This window comes from Paramormyrops kingsleyae, chromosome 5 (genome assembly GCF_048594095.1).
Source record: "Paramormyrops kingsleyae isolate MSU_618 chromosome 5, PKINGS_0.4, whole genome shotgun sequence".
NCBI classification, from domain to species: Eukaryota; Metazoa; Chordata; class Actinopteri; order Osteoglossiformes; family Mormyridae; genus Paramormyrops; species Paramormyrops kingsleyae.
In genome coordinates this window covers 28,783,553-28,810,339 of record NC_132801.1, presented here as the reverse complement: position 1 = coordinate 28,810,339, position 26,787 = coordinate 28,783,553, and the positions used below count along the sequence as shown (strand labels likewise).

At 44.7% G+C, this 26,787-nt stretch overlaps 1 long non-coding RNA gene across 1 annotated transcript; it reads right to left on the bottom strand.

The window, feature by feature from the left end:
* Positions 1-19,777: 19,777 nt before the first annotated feature.
* On the bottom strand, positions 19,778-26,509 carry LOC111845525 (uncharacterized). The gene is made up of 4 exons (XR_002838638.2): positions 26,460-26,509; positions 24,804-24,917; positions 24,523-24,562; positions 19,778-20,263 (listed from the first exon to the last, which is right to left on the bottom strand). It is a non-coding gene; the product is annotated as an uncharacterized lncRNA (long non-coding RNA).
* Positions 26,510-26,787: the final 278 nt, after the last annotated feature.

The window sequence follows — 26,787 nt, the reverse complement described above, 5'->3', positions numbered from 1 at the left end:
CTGCCCTAGTGGCTTTGACCCATTTCCTCTATACAATCTGATTGGTTATCTCTCTGAACCAGTCATTTTCTGTTCTGCCCTCAGAACATTTATGTGCATGTGAAACTCCCATGACCCAGAGAAATGCCCACACAGACACAAACACACAGGTTTGTAATGATATCTTATTCATTTCTATGGGGTAAACTCTAATCCCAGCATGAGGACCTTAACCCCTACCCAGCCCTAACCTTAACCACAAGCAACCAAACAAAAAAGGAGACTTCTGGCATTTTTACTTTTTTGTTTGCTTTCACTGATCTTTGTGGGGACCTGAAAAATTGTCCCACAATGTCAAAATGACAGGTTTTTATTACATTATGGGGGACTTTTGGTCCCTACAAAGTAATATAAACATAACACACACACACACACACACACACACAACATGGGGAGAACAAATGCAATAATGTCACCCACCATAAATGAGAATGAGAATTCTATCAAAATCATAGTAGTGTCCCACAGTTAATTCTGATAGCTACAGTATGTGTAAGTGTACATGCCTGTGTGAAGCCAAATTATTTCAGCCTGCCATCCATCTTCTAAGCACTCATCCTGGTCGGGGTCACAGGGGGGTCTGGAGCACAAGGCAAAGGATGTCAGTCCATCTCAGGAGACACCCTCAGAAAAACTCAAAGATGCTAGCCAGTCTAACTATATGCCTTTGGGCTCTAGGAGGGATCCGGAGAAGCTGGAGGAAGGCCAAGAAACAAGGGTGGAGGATGCAAACTCCACACACAGGGGAGAGCAGAGCTATGAAACCCTGACACTAGCAATGTGTGGCAACAGTGCAGTCTACTGAGCCACCAATTCAAACCATTTCAGACTCAGACAAATCAATAACAAACAAAATACTCATACGTGTAAATCAATCTTTCATAATTACACACTGAATCTCAAATGCCAAATAAGTCAAATGCCCACTATTACAATAACATCTGCAAAGAAAGAAAGAAGGAAATGAACATGGAAATAAGGAAATAAACACCATAAAAAAATGTCCATCTATTTGGAAAAAAACTCAGCGGTCAACAGTTTAAAAGAGATCAGTTTAGATTCCACACCAGAGAAAGGAGGCTATGGATGATCAGAAGATAGAGCTGGGCGACATGGCCTAAAAATAAAATCTCAGATTTTTTTCCACAATAAATCCGATTTTCAATTTTAATCGATTTTCCCCTCCCCTACTCAAAATCAAATTACAGATGACAAATAAATGGTTCAAAACAAGTTTTAACTTTATTTTGTTTTGTTTTTTTTACTTTAGTTAAAGTGCAATCTGATAAGCCAAAAAAGATGCTTGTGAGATGGCAGACCATGACATTGTAAACACTTTTAGAAACTTGTAAAAAGTTTTAGCATGTTAATGAATCCCGGCTTTTCCACAGTATGTATGGGCACTTTATCTTTTGCAACATACATCGCGATAGCATTTGTTATCGCCTTCCACCGTGCCCCATTCTTATCATATGGCACACAGTTCGAAAACGTGTCAGGGACGGTTGCTTGCTTAACTTCGGATGTTGTGCTGGTGCTGCGGGTACAGTGATACCTCGGTTCTCGAACTCACTAGAACTCGAATTTCTTGAAAGTCGAACTCGATCTGAATATCAGAAGTCGAACCGTGAACGCTGACCTAATATAAAATTGTACGCACCAGGAAATGAGTCATACTACAAAGCAATTCTTACTTGAATGCCTTCTTCACAGACTGGACGATTAACCAAACAAAGCAGCGCAATATTACAGTAACTAACAATAAATAAACCACTAACTTACGTGTACTATTAGAGCATTTATGTCACTAATTTAAACTTTATTTTACCAGTTCTCACTGCTTTACGTGATATTCGGGAGAAATAGCACAATACGCATCGAAACTGCCTGGGATACAAACGTCATGCGTGTAACTCTTCAACTCTTCAGGTGTGTCGTCACGGAGGCGGTTCCAGTTTGTGCAGCCGGGTGAGAGGTCGCAATGCATCTAACCGTAATGCATTGCGTCAGGATCAGAATGCGATGCTTTAAGCCAGCGCTGTAAGCAAGTCGAAGGCACCCAATGGCCGGACTGGGGAACCAAACTGAAACGCGGACTTTAATACAGAGGACTAATGACAACAACCAGAAACAGCTGATCACATGGGGATCCCACACGAGGTTATCGAGGGGGCGTGGCACACGGAAGGAGCGGACAATCGGATGCAGGACAGGGGTAATGTTGGGATAAGATCTTTATCGTTTTGGAAGCCGTTAAGAAAAAAATGCTCTTCTTGTTTTATCCTGTTTATTTTGTGTTTAAATGCTATTAAAAAAAAAAAAACATATTTAGGTGTAATTTTGGGGGGCCGGGAACCAATTAATTGGTTTTCCATTATTTTCTTATGGGAAAAATTCGATCAGAACTCGAACTTTTTAGGATTCGATCCGGAGTCCGGAACGGATTAAATTCGAGAACCGAGGTACCACTGTATTTTCATTTCGCTAGGAGCTGCACTTCTCCCACTCCGCTGTGTGCCTCTGCTTTAGGTGCTGGAATAAATTTGTTGTGCTGCTTCCTTTGGTTGCAACAGTTTTTAAACAGACTTTGCAAGGAGGACTTGTTTGGTCTGTGTCCGACGGCGGAAAACCGAACCATTGCCAAGTTGTTTGTGAATCCGCTACACGGCTACAGTATTTGGGTGCGCCGCGCTAATTTATCCATGACAGTAACGGTGTGTCGCATTAGTTCCGCTTTTAGTGCTCGCGTGTAAAATAAGTAATAAAATCGATTTTCATAAAAATACATCGTCCTGAACTGTAAATTCGAATTAATCGATAAAATTGATTTATCGCCCACCTCTAGCGGAAGAGAGGATGCAGGGAAAACAAAACAAGTTTATGTAAAGGGACTGAACAGAACTACAAAGAACAGGATTGCAGGGGGTCAAAAAGGGGAGGCTAAGGCACAGGCAACGGGGAGACATAACGTCAATGATGGAGCTGAGGCACGCAGGACTGGGAAGCCCTTAAGTACAGAACCGACAAGGGAGAAAACAGAAGGCAGCCGGGCGTGTTCACCATGAGGGCAGGAACGGGTGGAGAGACTAACGAGCACTAGGTGTGGCTTGTTAGGGCCACACCAGGGAGGAGACAAGCAGGTCAGGCAGACATGGCAGGCAGGATGTGCCATAGGCCTGACAGAGTGTGCAAACTCTCATATAATTTCCCTCATGCCAGTCACACACAGATTAGAGCAGGGGTCTCCAACTCCGGTCCTGGAGAGCTACTATCCAGTAGGTTTTCTATCATACCCGGCTTCTGATGAGCTACACCTGTTCTCAGGTAAATACCAGGAGCAGGTGTGGCTCATCAGAGGCCAAGTGGGACAGAAAACCTACTGGATAGTAGCTCTCCAGGACCGGAGTTGGAGACCCCTGGATTAGAGCCTTGCATGGAAAGATAACTGCTAACAAGCTAGATTAAGGAAAGGGTGAGAAACGAGAGACATTGTTGCCATCATATGAGTATCAATATAATGCAGAAACAAGGAATAAAGCAAAATGTCAACATGTGCTTTATGTATTATAACAAAGCTTTAGATAGTGTTAACCCTTAAAATCCAACAAACGCAAAATGCGTTGATTTTTTCATCCATTAAGCTCAGGCTCATAACAGTGCATCAGACAAGAATTGCGTATCTTTGGAATTGAGAGGATTTACCTGATCTGGGGTACATTTCCCAAAACCATAGTTGCTAACTATGTTAGCAGCTTGCGTGGTTCGAACTATGTAAGTACGATGCAGGTGTTTCAGGAAAACGGGTCTACCAGAACATCTTACCTTCTGCATCCTTGGAACAATCAATGACACCAAGCATCCTGCAGTCAAGAAATACCGGTATGTCTCCTACTGGTACTTGATCAAGCCGCAATGGAAGGACCCATAGAAAATGTTTTTTTCACTTATCATGCTTAGGCCTTATTACCTTAGGTTATGTTAATATTGTTCATTTCTTTTGAAGTGCTGAGTGATTGTATAAGCGATGACAATGTCAAGGAAATCAATGTCAAAGGAAAGCACATCAAACGAAGCAGGACAGAGGGCCCAGTTACACATAGATACCACTTCTTTCCATTTTATTCATTTTTTTTATGCCAAAATGCTTATTTCTTGCATGTATTCATGCATTACCAAGGGGCAGATGGTGCTTTGTTTTCAGGCCATATGTTTATCGATCATTCACTTCCAACATAGGCTCATTTCTGACAAATTTTCTGCAGCTAAGCCATTGCCCACTGACACTGACCATGTGTCCGTCTCACAAACGTTACACAAGGCACAACAAATTGAATGTCTGTTTCATTCAGAGACAACAGGCAGACTGTCGGCTGTTTCAATCAGCCCATTGATTTTGTTTTTCTGCGAGTGAACGGTGTGGCATAAGCACATCTTGCAGAGCTGACTTGATATGGGAGTCTCTTCTGTTTGTTGCAAAAACAGATGATTTTGAGTGATCCCCTTTTCAAGAGGTTTTTTTCAGTGCAGACTGTTGCTTCAGGAATAACCCAAATTAAAACATCAAAATTGATATTACAGTACTTTGGATAACGGGTCTACCATGGAAGATTCTGAAGTGCTATCTCTTGTAATGTGCAAAAGACAACACGTATGCATGTACGATGTCACCTCTTTTATGACATCACAATAAGCCAAACAAATACCTTCAATAAGTCGTTGTGATACTTTTTTGGTCATAAATGTTAAATGTGTTCAGCAGATGCATAAGACGTTCCAAAGTCAAAGGACAAGTCTTCATTTAGCCATTGACACCACGCTTTACTGCAGGGGCGCCCAACTCCAGTCCTGGGGGGCCGGAGCCCTGTGTAGCTTAGTTCTTTCCCTGTTCCACCATAAATGATTCAGCTCAACAGCTATGTGGTAATTATCACAGGTGTGTTAAATGAGGGGAAACCCAAAAATGTGCAAGGCTCTGGCCCCCCAGGACTGGAGTTGGGCACCCCTGCTTTACTGTGTAAAGTTTCAGCTTGGATGTTGTTTTAATTAAACATCGACTACACAAGCTTTTCCTTTTCTGTTTAGTGAATCTCAGATGAACCTGTTGAAAAAAAAAACTTGACCAGTTTAAGCTGGATGACCAACTTACGATACTTAACCAGCTTAAGGTATGTTTTCGAATGGCGGTTTGATGGTTTAGCTGGTCATACAGTACCAGCATGACCAGCTGGTGACCCACCCAGCTAAACCATCAATGAGCAGCAAGAACTGGGACATAATCATCTTAGACCAGCTAAAACCAGTTACCAACATAAGCTGGTTTTCAGCTGTTTCTTTCGGTAGGGTGAAGACGAGATGTCTGCCATACATTTATCAGGGGAACAGAAACCCAGAACTCGGCACCAGATAGACGGTGTCACTGAAGAACCAAGGCCCATACTTGAAAGACTTAAAAGGGTAACTAGTGACAGATACCAAAGCCCATCATCACAGTAACTCATAGCTGACTCGCAGGATTGTGTGACCTGCAGTCATGTGACCCTCTGGACGGACTTCCTGTCAAATGAAAACACCCTAATACAGCAGTGACTCAGCACAGTGAACCTACACACAGGGGCGTAGCAAGAAATTCTCGGCCCCCTGACAAAATGTTACCTTGGGCCACCTGCTAGGTTCCCCCCAGTATTTTTTGCTGACTTGGGGGGGTAGATTTTGGGGCCCCTATAAAGTGCCGGGCTTCCTAATTCTGCCAGGGTCTCCCTGCCCCTCTGACACCCCTCCCTGGACAAAACTGTGGCAACAAAGCAAACATAACAGCAATTAATACAAACTGATGAGCAGCATTTTCTGTGAAGGACCTCTTTTCTGCCTCTGGATTTGCCTGTTTCGAAGGTGCCCTTTTTTTTACCCCACTGTGATGCTCTACAAGAATAACAACATCGTACACAAAAGATCAATAATCACCATCCATACACTGATTTCACTTACTGTCCAACGTGTATCTCGCAGCAATCCAATGTTCACATACATTCAGAAGGGCAAGAGAAACAATGGACTTTACAGGAAGGAAAATGGATCATCTCCAGTGTGCAAACTGAAAGGCTTTGCTGTGCACCAACCCTCTCACCTGTTCCCTCTCACTCAGGCTCATACCAGCTCACTGTGCATGTATGTTTTATCTAAAAAGCCTGCTCCCCAATCCTGTCCCAAAGGACTGGTCTATAATAGGTGCTTTTTAAAGCTATTGAAGCACTACAACACTAACAAGGCATCTAAGGTCCACCGTAATAGTTCATGCTCATAAATTTTCAGAAGAGTAGTTATCTTCTATTTAAAGACTGTGTGTGCATATATACAACACATTAATTCAGTACCCCTGCTGGTTAATGCAAACAGCCTGCTCCTCTAAGCAGCCAATCAGGCGGCCGCGACTGAATACATAGGGAATTACACAGACAGGGTCACGAGGTTGACTTACAGTGCGGCTCCGACACGCGATGGTGTGACTGTTTGTGCCAGACGTTTTTCCAGCATCTCGGAAACAGCCGGCCGCCTGGGACTTTCACTCACTGCGGTGTCGACAGTTTACAGAGAAACGTGTAATAAGCAAGACACATTCAGTCAGGGGCATTTCTGTGGCTGAAAATACCTTATTAATGAGAATCACCGGAGAAGATTGGCCAAAGCCTTTAAAGCTAACAGGAAGGCAACAAGTGCAATAATACCAGCTCAGTGCCACAACTGCATGCCTGATTGGCCTCTCAGAACACAGAGATGAAACATAGAAACATTAAAATGGCATTATATCTGTTACTATGTAGGGGTACCTAACAGAAAATATACACTGATCAGTCATAACATTAAACCCACTGACAGGTGAAGTAAATAAGATTGATTGTCTCCTATCAATGGCACCTGTCAAGGGTGCCATTATATATTAGACAAGTGAACAGTTAGTTCTATGCTGGAAACAGGAATAATGAGCAAATGTAAGGATCTAAGCAACTTTGACAAGGGCTAAATTGTGATGGCTAGATGACAAACAGCAGGTCCTGTGGGGTGTTCTGGGTATGCAGTGGTCAGTACCCACCAAAAGGTCAACTGGTGAACCGGCGATGGGGTCATAGGTGCCCAAGGCTCATTGATGCCCATGGGGAGCTTGGGCTAGTCTGTCTGCTCGATTCACAGGAGAGCTACTGTAGCACAAATTGCTGAAAAAATTGATGCTGATATAAAGGTGTCAGAACACACAATGCATTGTAGCTTGGTGTGTATGGGGCTGTGTAACCACAGACTGGTCAGAGTGCCCATGCTGACCTCGGTCCACCACTGAAAGCACCAACAATGGGCATGTGAGCATCAGAACTGGACCATGGAGCAATGGAAGAAGGTGGCCTGGTCCAATGAGTCATGTGGACGGCTGGGTATGTGTGTGTCGTTTACCAGGGGAAGAGATGATACCAGCATGCATGATGGAAAGAAGGCAAGCTAGCTAAGGTAATGTGATGCTCTGGGCAATATTCTGCTGGGGAACCTTGGGTCCTGGCACTCATGTGGGTGTTACTTTGGCGTGATCCATCGACTTAAACATTGTTGCAGACCAAGTACACCCCTTCATGGCAATGGTATTCCCCGATGGCAGTGGCCTCTTTCAGCAAGATAATACGCCATCCTACACTGCAAAAATTGTTCAGGAATGGTTTGAGGAACATGAAAAGGTGTTGACTTGCCCTCCAAATTCCCCAGATCTCAATCTGATTGACCATCTGTGGGATGTGCTGGACAAACAAGTCCTATCCATCTAAGGTCCACCTTGCACCTTATAGGAGTTAAAGGATCTGCTAATGTCTTGGTGCCTAATACTGCAGGAGGTCTTGTGGAATCCATGTATCAATGAGTCAGAGCTGTTTTGGTGGCACTAGGGGGGCATACACAATATTAGTCGGTGGTTTTAATGTTTTGGCTGATCAGTGTATATAACTTCTAATTGCTTATGCAATACAGGATTCCATATTAATATGACAATACATACAAACAGCTGTGAAATGTTTAATACACATTACCAACATGGGATAATGTCTCACGAGGCTCCGCAATCTGCTGGCCAAACACCCCCCTGTGTTTCTTGTGTGATTTTGCTCGCCGGCTGTGTTTACAGGCTTTGTGTCATATCAGAGAGTGCAGGGAGAGATCAGGGTTCTGTTGTGTTTTTTATAATCATAACAAGCTATGCCATCTCTCATCAGACACGTGCCAACAACGCGTGGGCGTGCTGTGGGTTATCAGCGCCACGGACGGCGCCGTTGTTCCGGAGGCGGCATACACACCGGATCGGCATGAAAGGGGATAAGGAAGACGTCTGCAGATCTGAAAAGAATCTTATTAAATGTCACACAAGAGCCTCGAAAGATCATTAAAATGGGGGGAAAAAAATCCAGTTTCCCACTTACACAAACGGAGGACAGCTGCTCTTTCACAATGTGGCCGAGCCGGACCCGGAGCAGGCTGGCAGCATGGGTGATGAAGAAGAGCGAGATGGACCTACACTGCGGCTCCGATCGGCACGAGGGGAGAATCGGGAAGGAGGACGGAGCCGGCAGGGGGACCTCTGGGAGTATTATGGAGGATGGGTGGCAAGATAGCAGGTGAGGACATCATTGTGTCCATCAGGACATGGGCTCTTTAGATGCCTGTGGGGGGGATCTGGAGTCTATCAGGGGGGCACGTGGCAGGGTGTCACCCACATGTGATGACAGACCATTGCAGGACTTATTAGTATTAATAATAATTCCTGCTATTAGCTCTGTGTGAGTGCATGTGGGGGAGGGGGAGGGGCGACCCGTCACCCCCTCCAGGCCCTCTGGTTTTCTCTCACAAGTATTACCCATATTGAGTGACTGCCAGCCAGGCCCTGGGGTCCCCTGGGGTCCCCTGCCTCGTAATCTGTCCCCTGTATTCTCTGTAATAAGCCGCAGAGACTCCTTGACCCTATAAGCAGTTATGGGATATGAAAATTCCTCATTATTTGTTGCCTTGACTGATCATCTTCCTGACATATTATACCAACTTTCTTCAACTCTTCTTCCGCCTTTACTGGCATAACCCATTATTCTTTATTTTTGCAATCTCAAATATTCTTCAAACTGAAAACATTGGCTAAACCAAATTTGACAAGGCTGCTGAACTCAAAGACCTTAATATTATTTTCAATGTTTCACCTGAGACTCTTCAAAATAGTCCCCCCCCCCCAGTGACACTGACTGAAGACGACAAAGAGAGTCAGTTGTGGTTAAAAATATCCCCGCAGCCTTTGTTAGGCTCTGCAGACCGCACAGGGCATGAACCCCCAACCACCCACCACAAAAGCTGTATGACCAACAAGTACCAAACAGCTTAGAAACAGCCACGAATTACAGCCCATCTTTATAAAGCACGTTTCCACAGAAGCACTGCACATGGCGTGAACTCCATTAACACACAGTCTGTCAGTCAGAGTTATACATTTTAAAATAATGCCAAAGCAGTAAAATAGAAACTCAGAGTACAGAACAAAATGCCCTTCCTATTTAATTTCACTTTATGTAGCATGTTTGCTAAGGAAGCCATTAACAAACTGAATATTGACCATAAAAGTTGTAATTTCCTACCAAAATACAAAACAAAACCATACTGTCCACCAATTAGACTTAGGAGGGTATTTATTTATTGCTAGAACAGGCAGCAGCCAGCGGAAGCTCCGGGAACAAGGGTCACGCATCGGACATGGATAGTTCAGGCACAAAAAGTGAAAATCCAGACCAACGTTTATTTCCACCAACCAACTGAGAATTCTGTGGCTGTGTTAGTTGGGTGAAACAAAATTTTGGTATTAAGTTTTACTTTCTGGACGTTAACTGTCCACCTCTATCACACTGGATTAGAAAATACCCGGCAGGAGATACACCCAAATGCAGGTGGTAGTGACCAACACCAGAGAGTGTTACACTGCACCGAGCTGCACATTTTAACACCCCAGAATACAATTTAACTTGGCAGGGGAATAGGCTTAAATTTTATGCATGTAATTATACTCATTTGCTCGATCACATGTATGTATGCTTCATTAAATAAAAAGAATAAATAACCTTTTTTGATCAGTCATTTTTATAATAGCCAAGAAACCGCAGGTACAGCACTGTGCAGAAGTCTCAGGCAGTCAAAGAAAGTGTGTAAAGCTATTTATCTGGGTAGTAAAAGTATGTTTGCTCAGAACAAAAACACTATTTAACAGGAATATCTTATGTTCTCCCAAAAGTCACTGACATCTTGCTGGATGGCTAGATGAACACCGCTTCTGTTCCCAAACCTCTCATCGGGGACACCTCAGCCTTTTCATATATTTGTTAAATTTCAAAACCAACCATCTTAATTAATTCATTGAATTAGCTAATTAGCTAAAAAAAAAAAAAAAGTGATCAAAAAAATACACTGATGTATTGAATGGCCACTGCAAATACGGGGGTGATTTTAGCAGAGGTTTTTGAAATGGCTAAGCTGACACACTGTGACAGACATAAAATCACAGTTTTTTCCCCCAACATGAATATAATTTAAACATAATTTTCCTTGACTCCCTACGACTTTTTCACAGGACTGTATATTTATTTTGCCTGTTATTTAGATGCATTCACACCTGCATTTCTGTATTTGAGCACGCTGGGCTAAAGTGGACCAAAAACACGCTGGTAATTTCATAAAGCTTGCGGTGACAACCACCATCGCTGGCAATGTCCCCTGTCATATTATGCTAACCAGCTTCCTGCATGAACGGCATGTGACACTGGGGACACAGTATACCTTCAAGCTATGACTCAGCAGTCATTAAGGGAGCATGAGTACATCTTATGGCCAGAAGGGGGCACAATTCAAAGACACAGCTCACGGTTCGAAGTGTCCCTGTAAATTGTAGGACTAGCACTCTCTGTTGGCCTGGCTGGTGCATGCTGGAGCTCCCTTGCCCTCCCCAGCTGTGTTTCCCAAACACGGAGCCCCGCGGCCATTGTCCGAGACACTGTGCTTACCCAGGCAGTCATGCCTCAATGAGATTATTCCGTTGCTGGGCTTTCACACCCCCCCCTCCCCACGCCCCCCAATGACGATCTGGTCTGTCAGCATGCAGAGTCAACAAATAGAGAACACGAGCTGGCGTCCTTGGGAGCGGGCAGGAGGGATCATACACACGCGTGTCACTGCGCATCCATGTCACCGTTTTTCATGCTGTAAAGAGAGGCACGCCCCCTGCCCACTGACCCTGTTACTGCATCCATTCAGCCGATTCCACAGCCTCGATGTGTGACCAAAGCGTGGGGGCCTTGATAACAGGGTGAGCCTCAGCCCACCTATATCTATCTATCTATCTATCTATCTATCTGTTTGTCTGTCTATAACCTGAAAAAAGTTCCTTCATAATATCCAGTACTCATAGTAACCAGTGTGTTGGGTATACCAGCTTGCTAATGCAAACAGGAATCGTGTTGCTGTACCTGAACACGTTCAGCACCCAGACAGGGTCAGGAGGTTCCCTTTCTGCTTGGCTGAGCATTTGAATGGCTAAGACGTTTGATCTAAGCAGTTTAAACACGGCGTGATTGTTGGTGCCAGACGCCAGCATCCCAGAAACAGCCGCCCTCCTGTGATTTTCACACACTGCAGTGTCAAGCGTTAATAGAGATGAGTGTGACAAACAAACACATCCAGTCATTTCTATAGCAGAAAACACCTTGTTAATGAGAGAACCTAGAGGTAGCCAGACTCATTAAAGCAGCCAGAAAGGCCACGATTGTGCAGATAACAGCTCAGCACAATGGTGGTGTGGTGCACAATGGCGTCTGTCATCACACAATTCAGGCGACAGTGGGTTCTACCCAGTACTAACTAGGTACACCTAACAAAGCGGCCACTCAGCACATACTTACAGCACCTCTTTTCCCACTTTTTATGCCCTAAAAATACACCCTTAAAACACATTCTTATTATTCATTGGTATGTTTTGTTAATATTTTCAGTACTCCTTGTCAGAACAGCACAGAAATGTGTGCAGGGATTACTTCATTACCCTTTCTCTGTAATGTTATCTTTGTTTACAGGGAATGCAACATGATGGTTGGAAAGGGCAAATTGTTATTCTCAAGGTTATTAAACTGAATGTCGTTCAGTTTCTTCCCTTGAAGTGTCTCACCTGGAACTGTAGTTTAGTCGGTATGGGAAGGTTTGGGGGGGGGCGGAGGTTGGGTGAGGGGGTACAGCAGTCTGACAAGTTATAGTTGCTATGCAACCAGGCAGGGCTGTTTGAAAGCATTAACATCTCCCATGTACTGAAGTCTAGCAGAATAAAACCTCACCGTGCAAAACACTGCAATACCCTCCCTCTTCGGGAAATACAACTCATTAGTCATTGGACTGAATTTCAAATAGGTGAGATAAAACCACTATGAACAAACATTTGGGTACATATTTTACCCAAAGCCATTTACAGAATTCAAGAAACAGAAGAATGGAGATACAAAATATCTCTGAATTACCCCAAAACACCGGTTCAGCAGAAAAAATGTAATGGGCAATGCTAAAATAACTGCTAATATATATTTCATTAAAGTTGGAAATAAATCTGTTTTGTGAAATGAATGAATAACATAAGACCACTATGGGGCAGGTTAAAAAAACATGGAGGATGTTAAATACAGAACATTCAGCTGAACATTTTTATGTGAATGATTCTGTATGTCTATTCACTTTTTAGCTCACTCCTTAGTCATTGTGCAGAAAGAATGATTAGGTATAACTCGAGATGAATTTCGGTAGTATGTTCCATGAAAAGGGCTTTCAGAATTACAGAGGTGTGCACCTAAACTGCAGACATCCTATCTGGTAACAGCAGACCCAAATGAGCATGTCCAGAGCTCCCAGAATTCTCCCTGACTTGTGCCAAACTGCAGTACATTCGGCAGTGTTTAAAGAATTTTTTCTGTGTTTTTCTTTTTATTATTTTTTTTTTAGGATTTGAAGGAAACCTCGAAAATGAGTCATGCCTTTTTTGGACAGAATCGGAAGTAGAGAGCCTCAATGCGTGTGGCCTCATTTCATGTCATGTTATGAGTCATCCGTTGCAGGAACCTCTGATTAAACGGTTCAAACACATGTGAGTCAGGTGCATGTAAACACGTGTGCTTGGCCAGGGCCTCTGGGTGCGGCGGCCTCAGCTTGTCCCGGTAGACAGGCAACGCTGAGGATCTGCAGCGCATCTCAGCGACGGAGACATTATTTCTGAAAGTTTTGAAAAGGATTTGCATGAATATTTGCGGGGAATCTGGCTGAGACTCGCTCAGCTAAACACATACTCAGAAACTACGTTAGGTGTTTTTTTTTTACCTATTTGTTATCAAAATCATTTTGTAAAGAAGATAATTAAACAATTAGACCACAAATGCCAGTCCGGTAAAAGCTGTTATTGATTGATCAAGTGGTAAAGGGCAACTCATAAATATCATCCCAAAGCAAATAGTTCAGTTCTGGCTGTCCATGTGAAAAATGAAAAAAAAAATACACACAAAAGACCCTTAACATGCATTTAATCTAATGCATTTACTACAATCAGCAATGAAAACCAAAACACATTTCAATGGAATGTTAGCATATTATTACCAGGTTCTAAATAATCACAAAGATGTTACTAAGTAACATAACATAGCATAACATTTAATTCACAGTGTAGCAATAACAAATCTTGTTTTTATTTTTTACACAATGCATATAGACAGCAGGTGTGCACATTGCTAAAACCCACTGGTATTTACACTCAAGGGAAATGTCACCATTAATATGACTCGCTCCACGCCACATAAAGAACACTCCTTCCTTGTCTTCTGAGCCATGCTTTTTAGAAATAAACTAAACATTCTCCCATTGAGCCCTCCTCTCCACCCGGCACCTCACCTTTCATCTCTGTGCTTATTTAATTACCCCTCCTGAATTAAACAGACTTTGACACAAGCCAAGGATCCCTGAAGTTCCTTTGTAACTGTAGTTTGCTTAATAATTTGTACAGTATCAGCTCTGACAAAGTCGATCAAATCATCTTAGAATGGAAGGTTGCTGAAGTTCTGTGTGCAGTGCATAAGGGGGACCTATCAGCATCGCTAAGGGGGGGGGCAAACTGTGGCCAGATCAAAGGAATGTTGGACTGGCTTTGTCCCGAGGAACGAGACGCCGCCGTTGTTAAAGCGACAAGCTGCGGCCAGCTGAGCACTACGGCTTACATAACCTCCTCTCTGTCAGCCGCTGTTTCCTAAGGAACAGTTCTCCCGTCTTAACACCTGAGCTTAATTGTAGTATAAAGATCAGTATAAAGAATCACCCCCGTCTCTTATGTGGTGTTTGCCTCGAAACCACGACAATTACAGAATATGTTATCTTCACATCCAGCTCATTTAAATACTGCTTTCACCCTCTTGCATGTTTAGATTTAGTCAAAACAGCCGTATTATTTGAATGAGCCTTAAATGCCTTTTATGATAAAGCGTTAGCGTCGAGCTTCCCCACCCAGTCCTCAGGGACCCATAGACGGTCCATGTTTTTGCTCCCTCTTGGCTTCCTGCCAAACAGTCTACATTTTAGGTAGCTGGGAGGGAACAAAAACGTGGACCGTCTGCGGGTCCCCGAGGACCGGATTTGGGAAACACTATGTTAGTGCATTTGTTCCAGTGAATAATGGATGAAAGCCAGTGGTTTATTCATCATGATGTGGGAAGAATTGTGTGGCCCCAGAGGACTTCGTTTCCTGTCCTTTGCGAGCGAGGTAAGGAAGGACGTGGACACCGTTCCGGGGTCATGTTCAAACCGGAGGCCTCTGGGTGCATCTTGTCATTCTGCTGATAATGTCACCACTGTCACAAGTGCTAACCCCCCCCGCAGGAACAGCAAAGAGCTTATGCAGATCGGCCAGTGCAGTTCCTGGCATTCCTGGTTTACAGGAGTGAGAGTACATCTCTGTGAATTTTATTGCATAAAATCCCCAGCCCATCTCCTTTCTTAAGAAGCACTCAGCCTTGGACAGTGAGCCCACTGTGTACTGCAGGGGGAGGGGGAGGGGAGGCGTTTTCTCTTTTGAAGTGCCTGATGTTCCTCCTTCTTACAATCATTTGAAATTGCAAGCTCTACAACTGTGCTGCTGGAACCCTAACACTTATTTTTATGCATTAAGCAGATTTCATCCAAAATGACATATAAGTGAGGATCAGAGAGCAGGGTAAGAATCTCCCTGGAGCATTAGGGGTTAAGGGCTCATGGGCCCAATGGTGACAAAACTCTGCCAGCCGGGGGATTTGATCCAACAACCTTCTGATCACTGGCACTAACCCACAGAGCCACACATCACCCCTATTTACACCCAGGAAAAGAACATGATGTATTCAAGATTTCTTTCTTTTTTTATTACTGTCCCAAATTTCCATGTATAGTTTTTTTCATTTGTGAGTTAGTTCATTTGACGTGGTTTTGACATTTCAACAACGTCATGCCAAGTCCCAAACAACAACATGCTTCCTGGTAATGAAGTGTGACTGACCTGGATTGTTTCAAACTTGTATTTAAAAGAACGGGGGCGGATGCAGACATGCCAGAAGCCCCCTCCCTAAGTGTAAATAGCCTGTGTTCACATCAGAGGTATTGTCGGAGGTATATTTGATACTTTAGCACCTTTAAAATGCTTGCTGAACTTGTCTTCATATTTTTTTGAGCTAGCAAGAGCCCCATTTTCAATGTTCCACTTTACTAATAGGCTCTTTAGCTACCATGATACCCTGTTGCCGCTGGCACCTCTGGGCGACCCACACGGCCGTCTCACCTCCTCAACCAGCCACAGTGGGCTCCCATGCATTCCGGGAAGTAACAGCACCTACTTTTCGTCCAATCAGAAGCTTCGGAGTTTAGAGCTCTGTGGCTCGATTGGTCTAGAATTTCTGTCAGGGCTTGAGAGTGGGTGATGAGTCTCGCTATGCCGGGAATATGACCCCTCTCTGTGTGCCCGCCTCACCAATAACTCCCCATGTCCGGGCTTCGTACAATGAAACAATGATGCAATCCAATTTAGCATCTGATTCAGACACAACATGTTCAATTGCACCTAAAAGCCAAATTTGCTAGGGTCTCAGAAAAAAAGATCCAATTCAGAAAAACGATTCCGGTTTCCTTCAGATCCCCCCCCCCCCCCCCCCCGCCACATGCTTGGCTGTGCTGCTGCTGCTTTTGTGAAATCTCATGGCTAGAAGCATGGCCGTGTTTGCCATGGGGAATGAGAGGACGCGCCCTGTGATCTTAGAGCAGCCCCCACCATGCAGAACAAATTTCATCTCTACCAGACTGTCCGAGAGCACCGCAACCAGGCAGACATTCAGAGAGCACTACTGTCTGCTGGTGGAGGGGGGGGGGGGTGTTTGAGGGGTCGATGAGAAACCGTCCAGCAAAGCCACATCCCTTTTCTGGGGAACGTGCACTTCCATCTCACAGCACACGGGCTTAAAAGGATGTGGAGCATATTCACAGCATGTGCTGCATGCGACTGAAATATAGATTTTATTGCCAGTGGGACTCTGCTTACTGTTTCCCATATTACGCCACTCGCCCGCCCTAACCTCAGCAGTGTAGACACTTACGCTCCAGGATTTTAATAAACAAACAAACAAATGAATACATGAAGTTTACCTTTGGCAATTCCTCAGTATAATGAACTTTGTGTCTTGGCACACTGTATGTCACGTTGCGGGGCAAGCGAGCCGTGGAAGCAGGCGAGAGCAGGCAGATAGACGAGTAAATGGGGTTTATTGGGGGAAATACGGACAGGCACGGACACCTACGGACACTACACCAACAGTACATGACACTATAATGACTAATCTCGGGAAGACTGACTGAGACTAGGACTAAATACATAAGACAAGGCAAACGGAATAGGGAACAGGTGACGACAATCAGGAGTCCGACAGGAGGTAATGAGGGGGCGTGGCACACACGAGGAGCGTTCGGAGCTGAACGTGACACTGTACATACCTTTTATATTGTACTATTTTATATATATATTTTTAATTGAAATCTAATGTGTGCAGCCGGGAATCTCTCTGCCTACGTCCCTTTGATAACAGACATTAATGAGCAGATTTCTACACAGACAGCTAACGCTGCAAGTACCATCAAAGCGCTCATTCCTTTGAGGGAGACGCCTTCCAAGCATTTAATCTCTGTGGTTTGCTCCATCTTATCGATGGCTGTTTTTCTGAGCGACTGCCTTGAAGACAAATCAGCAATGCCATCTTCTCAGCTTTGATAGAGGAAAATGTCCGTGACTATTGCATCTTTCACAGGCACAATTAATTACATGTGTTTCAGGCCACCCTCCTCGTATTTGCATATGTGGCTCATGGCGGGCCCAAGACATCTGATTGGTTGGTCCCACCTCCTCTACAATCTGATTGGTTATCCCTCTGAACAAATCATTTTTCACTCTGCTCTCAGAACATTTTTTTGTAAGTAAAACTCCATTGAGTGCATATGTGGGCTTATCCATTTTCTGACTGCTTATCTTGGTCAGTGTCACAAGGGTCTGGAGCACAGGCAACTAGTAGCTACACCTATTAGTTTAACTGCATGTTTTGTTGTATGTTCCACATATATGGAACAATTGTGGGATTCGGGCTTGTAGTAACAAGAGCATGTGTGAGTAACTCATGTGTTATTTATGACGGCTGATTTGACTGGAGTTTAAAATCCTCCCTCTCAAACCAACTTCACAAACCAGGGTTCAAAAAGCATACTGTCACTTTACTGTACCTACTCTCAGGTGTGAGTGTCCTTATGAGTCATTGTCGTCACTCGTGCAGGTAAAGGTTACCTAAAGACTGCTTACCTGCACTTGGCGTTGGGCGCTAATGTTGGCGTGCAGGAGCTCATTAGTGAGGTTGCGGCTCCAGTTTCTCACTGGTGCTAAGAAATTAACATTTATAAGAAAAAAAAGGAAATTAACATTTAAATTACTGCTCAACTGATACAGTTTGAACTGCCTCAATAGCTGAACTCTCATGTACTTATTTAACCAAATTTTTCATGACAAGCCAGTCAAATGCCAATTACACAGAATTATCTTGTACTACATGCATTGCACATCTCACTGAATCTATGTTAAATAATACTCATCTAATCTCTCCGTTTTGCAGAATCACCTATCAAAAGCAGTGTTGTGCGAAATCTAAAATATGTTCTGTGAGCAGAACCCGGACGCCAGTCCATCACAGAGAACAAACCCAATGACATGTTAAGATCATTGTCACCAATTCACCTAGGTTGTGTGTCATGTGACCAGGCACAGAACCTGGGGTAGCCAAAAGAAACACACACAAACCGCAGGAGAACACAATCCGCACACATATAGCCGAGGTCCGGATTGGACCCACAACCATGAAGGCATGAGGTCACAGCTCTACCAGCTCTTAAGAACATTGGGCTTTCTGTTCAGGTCCCTGTGGTTGTGGTATCTTCATAATCTCATGCAAAGTGCTCATGTTAAGATCCACTGCGTGATGTATATTATGGCAATGCATCAGCAAAGTGTATGGCTGCGAAACATCCCTCTGATTGGATTTTCTTTGGAAAATACTTCTGAGGGAAGCAGTGGGCTGCTAATTTACTCAGAATCAAATTGCATGTATTTCGAGACTTGAGTACAGCTAATTGAATAATCATTGCTTTATAGCTGACCGTTTCGTATTGTAAGGCATTTTTTTTTTCATTTACTTTTAATCCTTTTTTTCCAACTCTTGCACAAACATACATACAAATACAGAGAGACAACACATGAACAAAACATCCATACGCTTCCCCATACATATAGTTAAATTAACGTTAAATTAAATGTTAACACTGTGTTAAGACAAAGGGAAAAAAAACGGATGGAGGAAGAACAACCCAATTTGAGGGGAACAAAAAGGGATGCACTGTTTTTTGACAGGACATGTGCCTCAGGAGAGCAATGCTGGAGTTCAGGAGAATCAGCAGATGTGCATTTTAATGTAACGTAGCCTTTAGCCTCACGCTCCACCGCAAACATCTGTGTGACTGAGTCCTGCAGCCAGAAGACAGTATGTCAGTTTCTCTGTAGGAGGGCAGACAAGCTGGGAGGAAGAAGAAGCTTCACACTGAGAAAACATCATTGTTGACCATGTTGTAGGAACCACTGAAGAATATACCATGGTATATTGAGCTCATACTCATCCAGCTGAGCTAATGCAGATCAGTGTTTATCAACCCCACCCTCGGGGGCCCTCCAGATAGTCCGCGATTTTGATCCCTCCCAGCTCCCAGCACACCTGTACCAGTTATGCGGTGTTCTGGATTCTGGAAGGTTTGGTTCAGGCGTATTGGGAGACACTGGGAGTGAGCTGGGAGGGAGCAAAAAATGTGGACGGCCTGGGGGTCCGCGAGGATCGGGTTGAGAAACACTGATACGGATTTTAGAAGCCTGGCCAGAAGACATCAACATGATTCCCCAATCTTTAATGCCTCAGACTGCAGCCAGTCTGGCATGTACGGTGGTATCTTCTGTCTGGAGCCCTGTCAACATGAACTCAATCTACTGTAATTATTCACTGTGTGGAGCTCTGTAGGGTTGGTGTGGTGGGGGTGGGGGGGGGGGGGTCAAACTCTGAAACCCAATACAGCTAACCCGATTTCATAACCTTGGTATAATTTTCATCACAGACCTACCATTCCATTTCCATTACCAAGGGTCTGCTTCCAGCTCCTTACCACACGTACGTTACTCTAATTCCAATGGCTCTGTCCTGGCACTGACATGGCTCGCTGCCCGGGCCACAAAAGGCATCTGCCCATAGCGTACCATGCAGACCGCTCTCTGAGATCAGGCAATGCAGACCTACCTGTATATAACCAAAGAGGCTGTTAGCAGTAAAACCTTCAGCCGGGGGGGCCTGAGGCAGCCAGCGTATGCGAGGGATGCCCCGCCCAGTCTCAGTGCTTAAATCCAGACAGAAGACCTGTTACTCACAGGGGAACTGTCCCCCATAAATAAGGCTGCTGGTGATTCTGACCAGGCTGAGGGTGGGTCATACAGCAGCATCCATACTGCCCCCTTGTGTCACTCTGCCTTCCATGGGGCTTCACACTCCGCTCCTGTCTTACTGCCCTATGAGACACACAGAAACACAGGTGAGAGTGAAGCATGGAGTCAGAGCACAGGGTTCAGCTATTTCTTTAACACCGCAGAGCCGTTTTCAGGCTTGAGGACCTTGCTTAAGGGCCCAGCGGTGACTTGGATACTCTTCTAGCCGGAGGACTTGGACCGCTTACCTTTTAGACACGGGCACAGGAGTCCGTAATGCAAACCACAGAGCTACTGCCCCGGTTCACCGGACACTCAGCATGCTGGAGCTCCACGAGGAACTTGCTGCTGAAGGTCTAGTCTCTCGTTAGCTTTTGGAAGCATCGCCGGCTTATGTGGGAACCTGACTGCTTGCTGGTAGGATTCCCATTTGCCATTCATCCTCAACTCAAAACCACTGGGGTTCCAGATGATGACACTATTAAATGACCCCCCTTGAATGGGGATGGGTCCCTCTTTAACGTGTGTGTCATGGCCTGTAGGCTCTCGATGGCAATGTGATGAGAGAGCGGTAAGCTTCTCTCTCTATCAAGCACATTCAAAGCCAAGCATCTCAGTCAGGGGTGAACAGGAAGTAACCAGACCTTATTTATGCCTCATTACATGGTCCTGCTGCTGTTAAACGCCAACTTTCTCTTCACTTTATGATTGACAGGAGTATTGTGTAAGACCTGTGGGTAGCTGGCAGCTTAATGCAGCTCACAGGGGGAGGACAGGAAACTGGGACTTCAGGAATGGGCAGATCTGCCACGGGAATTGATACGTAGCGGCCCCTCGAGCCACAGGTGTATCTCTTCTGGTCCAGACCTTGGTGATTGGATTGTCTGTGAACCCTTGGGGGGGATGTAACAGAAGAGGGTTCTGCCCTCCATCTTCAACCCCCCCCCCCCCACTAGGACACTGTAAGGAAATAGCTGGAGTTCCACTGCCTGTTTACTGGTACCCACCATCAATCTGAAAGAGCAGCATCAGACCCCTGATGTTGATTCTGTGAGTCAAATAGGGCCCATTGGGAGCTGGAAGCGAGTATCAAACACGTCCCTCATTGAAATGTAAATTCCCAGTACTACCTGGAAACGATGCCATCTTTCCTTTTTGTGTTCTGTTTACCCTACTGTCACAATGTCTGAAGGCAATGCATATTTCAAATGTACTCCCTTTTAAACATTTCGAGCACCTTTCTGTAACAGACACATAAGTGTGTATATAATATATTTCAAATACATTCTAGAATGTATGTTTTTGCAGCAATCATGCCCTGTATTCTAAATGCCAGAGGTGCAGTGTGACCAGAGTTAAGTCTAAAAAGAATACACAGATCAGACTTTAAGCTGCCCTTACAAGTTCAGTGGTGTGCCGGTTTGTTTTTCGCTGTGACGACTGACGCGTGTATGAGAGAGTGTTCTTGCACACCTCCCTTCTGCATTCCTCTTGCGCCGCTCAAAGTTTGCGTTTCATCACAGGGACACGTTTTAGGCACACTTTTTTTTCCCCAAACTAATTAAACTGATGATATTACACCAGGAAGATGGCTTAAACTCTTGCTGGTGTCTATCGAGCAATACTTTTCATTTAATTTCAGTGTGATGTTTAACGGTAGCAAAAGCTAATTTCCTCTGCTGGAAGGAGATGTGTTTTGCTTCAGCATAAATTCAGACTGTGTCTGATGTCTGAAAGTAATAAGCTATTCTGTCCAAATTTAGCGAGCTCATTAACGCCCAAGTCCTGTCCCATGCTTCGATATTATCATGGAGGCCACAGCATGCAGCTGGCCAGCCGTGATTGGCCCACTCCCGGCCTATGACATCAGACATACCAAAACAGACAAACTGCAAAAAAAGGCCCCTTTTTCCCTGAAAATAAGTGGGGCAGCCATGGGCATCTGACATTTTTTGACATTTATTCAAAGTGCGGGCAGTTGGTGAATGATCGAGGGACTCTAATGGTAAATGTCAATTGGTGTCAATGGGATGACAAGTGCTGTTTGGCCAGTGGTACCGGCGAATATCTGGTCACCAGCATTGGGTAACAACACCTCAAAGTCAAGAGGATGCCCTGACAAGAATTGAGGAGGCGAGTGTGACCCCAGATTCTTTTCTGTGCATAAAAGTGATATATAAGTGGAACCTCCCCAATACAAGGGTATTTAATGCAAAACTGGGCCCATCAGCTCCTTACCTACCATGCCCCCCTTACTTTTCGTGGGGTCAGCACCCTACACTCAAGACAGAGGCGAGCTGCCGTCAGCTTCCAATCTGACTCCTAATCTAATTTCTTAAAAGTATATGGAGGTCCCACAAAAGACTTACAAAGTAGTGCAGACAAGTATATGTCTATTAATAGGGGCTCAGACTCGGAGACCCAGTCCCTCGGAGGGACCACCAGCACAATTGAGGACGGCTCAAACTGGGACGCGGGGAGGTTACGAAATGACGAGCCCCATTCGATGACATTGAGAAACTTCGCTCGGGGAAAGGAGCCGTGCTCTACGCGTTCTGCCCGGCCGCGTCGGCAAGTCGCGTGAACGGGCCAGTGTTCACCAGCCGCCCCAAAACCGTGATCCCCCCCCCCCCCCCCCGCCCCCACATCTGGCTTCTCATTTGAAAAGAGAATTTCATTTAGTTTGTCATACAGGCGTGACAGGCGGTTTCTCAGAGAGCAGCGAGACACTTTGGGTCCCCCCAGTTGACGCTCCTGCGAGGCGGGGGAGGCGGGCCGGGGGGTGGTGTTGCTGCCAGTCACTACAGCTCAGAAGCACCGTCTGAAGGATAAGATTCCTCACTGGGTCTCAAACTTTCACGAACATGCCCGCAGTGTGGTAAAACACTCCGCATAATCATCCACCTACGAAGACAAACGCCGAAAACACCCTAGACACGCTGACACAGCCCCGCTTCTGTTAAACAGACGAAAACAATAATTAGATGAATTAATATGATGGCAGCTATAAATGCAAATTTATTTCAAATTATTAATAATATATTCTGCAGAATATAAAACCATACACCATGTGCCTTATAAAGAGTTTGTTTATCTGTGACTGGGACTTTTGCACGATGCCTTGAAGCGTGTCAAGGACTTTAATTTTCACACTTCTAATAAATCCTAAAACGGTAGGACATTCAATCGAAAAGTAGATACCCAGCGATGTATGGATTCTGGGTCCCTTCATTGCTTCTGCAAGCTAGTTACAGGACTAACATGAAATAAAAATTGATTTTGAGTCCATCAGTATCAATTCTTATTTTTTCCACATTACTTATTTTGGCCCAGCTACACTTCAGGCGTGCTTAGTTTTCATGTTCAGTTGTGTATGGTAAAAAGCCCCACTGACCTTGCGAGCCCATCAGTGTACTGGGTCAGACCTCCTACGCCAGGCTTCATGTGAATCAATGTCGGACAGTCAGCATTTAAAGCTTTCAGTGGCCAAACTGTAGTCGTCTACGTGCTTTCAAAATACAGTAGGAGATTACATCCATGAGAGTTACATAACTGAGTCTGTCGCTTATGCTTTTCCATATCGTTTCTATTCGTGAACTGCCGCGTAGCAAAGGCATGATGTGCCACATAGTTTGCCCGGTAATGGTGCGTAAAAACACAAGAATTACTTCATAAACTGCCACAGAACACAAGTGAGTGAAACTGATTGTTCTTCCAATTATCATTGACTTCCCTGAGATATCATGGCTTCACACATAATATTACGGTTCCTGCTACATTTACCGTGTTCATGACACATGGAGTCATTAGGGCGAAAGTGATGTCTGCGTCATGTTAACAGAAACAAAGCATTCGTATTCCTGACGCCAACAAAAACTAAATTAGCCACAGGTCATTTCCCAAAAGGGTTGCTGTGATATCTGCACAAATGCCTCACACATTGCTATATCTGCCATAAATTCAATTTGCTACTTGCTAGTTGGGGCTAGCGATTTTTTTAGGGCTACAACTATGGCTTTTCTATATGTTACTGTTTACAGCTTCTACTTCAAACCAACTCCTGAATAAGTTGGGAGAAGCGGAGGATGAGTTTGGATATGATGATGGGAGACAGGAGGTCTCTAGGACCCAGAGGCTCTGATCCATCATAGACTCACAGCCAATCCGCTCTCTGACATTCGGTATCCAGATCCCCTCTCATCCCCTTGCACTACAAACAGATGAGGGCTCCACTTCTGTCTCCCAGTTGCCTCAGATTCACCCCCTACACAGAGGTGAACCACCCACAAGCTACTATTTCACAGGCATATCGCGCATTGATCTCTCCTGCAAATCAAGCTCACCTTTACTTTTCCCAGGCACTGCCAACACTCTGCCAGTGGACTGTGTAATAAGGAAAGGTGGGAGAAGATGACAGTTAGAGAATAGCATGAGGCAGGCGACTATAAGCCAGGCTCTGACCACCTAGCAGTGTAGAATTTAAGACACATTGGTTATTACAGTGGACAAGTGCAGGACAGCTGTGTTATGAAATAGATCTCAGCTCCGCTGATGATGGGGCATACTGCTTCCTGAACCAGGAGGAGTGCAAGAGACTGGGGGACCTTCCCTAGGCCTTTGTTACCTGGCCTTGTTTTACTGCCAAGAGACGTCGATATCAGGCTGTCCTGGATTTGCAAAGCATCTTCTGAAGCTATTCAAGCGAAAGCTCTAAGCGACAGCCCCCAGGCCTGGCTGCCTAGAGAAAAAACACAGATAATTAGACATCAGTGGCCCGTGCAAAGGTGCAGACATGAGAATGCACACCTTCATCAGTGCACGCTCATGTCCAGAGTTTACAGAGCCACTCCACCGTGCACTCAGGACCCTTTCCATATAAAGCATCGTCAAGCCTGGTCTTTCTGAGCTTATGACACCTGTAAGATATGTATAACTGGGATAGGCAATGCTCTATAAGTTACAGGTGCAATCTCTGCTACTCAATTAATGAGACTGGAAACAAGAAAACATCAAACCCAGAAGTACTAAGCCAGGAGATTTAACTGACCCGTAACTCTCAGTGTATCCATATGCCTTTAAGATTCATGTGACCATAAACAACCACATCACAGGAAACAGCAGCCCAACACAGCTTCACTGTCAGAAAAAAAGGTAAAAATTTGTACCTTTGCTTGTCACTGGGGCTGTACCTCTATAATTGTACCTTTTATGGTACATAAATTGACTCTGAGGAACATCCCAAAGGTACAACAGCATTAATGTACCATCAATGGTACATTTCTGTACCTTTAAAGGTACAATTACCTACTGCTAAAGGTACAAATGGCAGACCCTTGAAAGTACAGCCCCAGTGTCAAGCAAAGGTACAAATTTTCCCCCTTTTTTCTGAGAGTGTTGGACTGCATTACCACATATTTAACCATATGGGATTTGTACCAGTCTGGTGTTTGCTTGCATTTTAGAAGAGTGAGAAATAAAAAACAAGCTTATTATACCCATGACAATCAGCAGTATCCACCCGTTAAATAAAAATGCTACCCTTTTTTGGCTGAAAGGCATGCAGATTTGCTCCTTGCTTTACCTGGGTGAACCAATTAACTGAAAAATCTTTGAAATTATTTTGCTTTTATGGTTATTTGACAGGTTCACTGCACATCAACCAGAGCCACCTCCTCGTCTCAAAGGTTGAAATTCACAGCATATCCCATCCATCCATCTTCTCCTGATCAGGGACACAGAGGAGCTTGGAGTTTGTCCCAAGCAGTACAGGGCACAGCTCTGGATGGGAATGCAGTCCCTCACAGAACACACACACAGCAGATGATTCACAGATGCCAATTAACCTAACTGCATGTCATCCCAATGCAGGAGAAAACCCGAGTACCCAGAGGAATCCCTTTGAGACACGGGGAGAAAACACAGACTCCACGCCCACACAGAAAGGCAGGATTTAACCTTGAGCCCTGGAGCCACAGTGTTACTCACAGAGCCGCCCAGTACAGCACAATGCATGCCCAGTTATAATTTATATAATTTATAATCACAATATCTTTATTCTCTCCCCCAGTGCAGTTTGAAAATTAAGGACTTTCCTCTATAGGGAGTATTAGGTGCAGGTACAGTAGAAGAATCTGTATTTCATTAGTTTCCATAAAGAGATGCGGAAACCGCTATGATACCGAATGTCATGTAGCATCGCTTATAATGCACAGGCAGCTGTTGGCAGGCTGGGGTCATCGGGACAGTCATTCGAGCAGCGATGCCATCATGGGAAACCTACCGCAGCCTCATTAAGAAGGACAGGGAGCGCGAGGCGGGGCACCGCTCGGGTCAAAGTGCACAGGTAGCCGTACGAGGCACTCTGGGGAATATGCAGATCCGCTAAATTAGGTCACGTGGTATCGAGCGGCTCATTTCTCTTTATGGGCGTCTGTGTCGGATATCGGCACATGCAGTTTTCCACGCTGATGGAGGAGAGCGATAATAATAATATCCGTTACAATAGGGGTAGCGCAATTATTATGCAGAGGGTCCGTGATAATCAATAAATTAGCATAAACTTCCCACTCAGTGACAGTGTCTGTGGGACTAAGAGACGGCTTGATAAC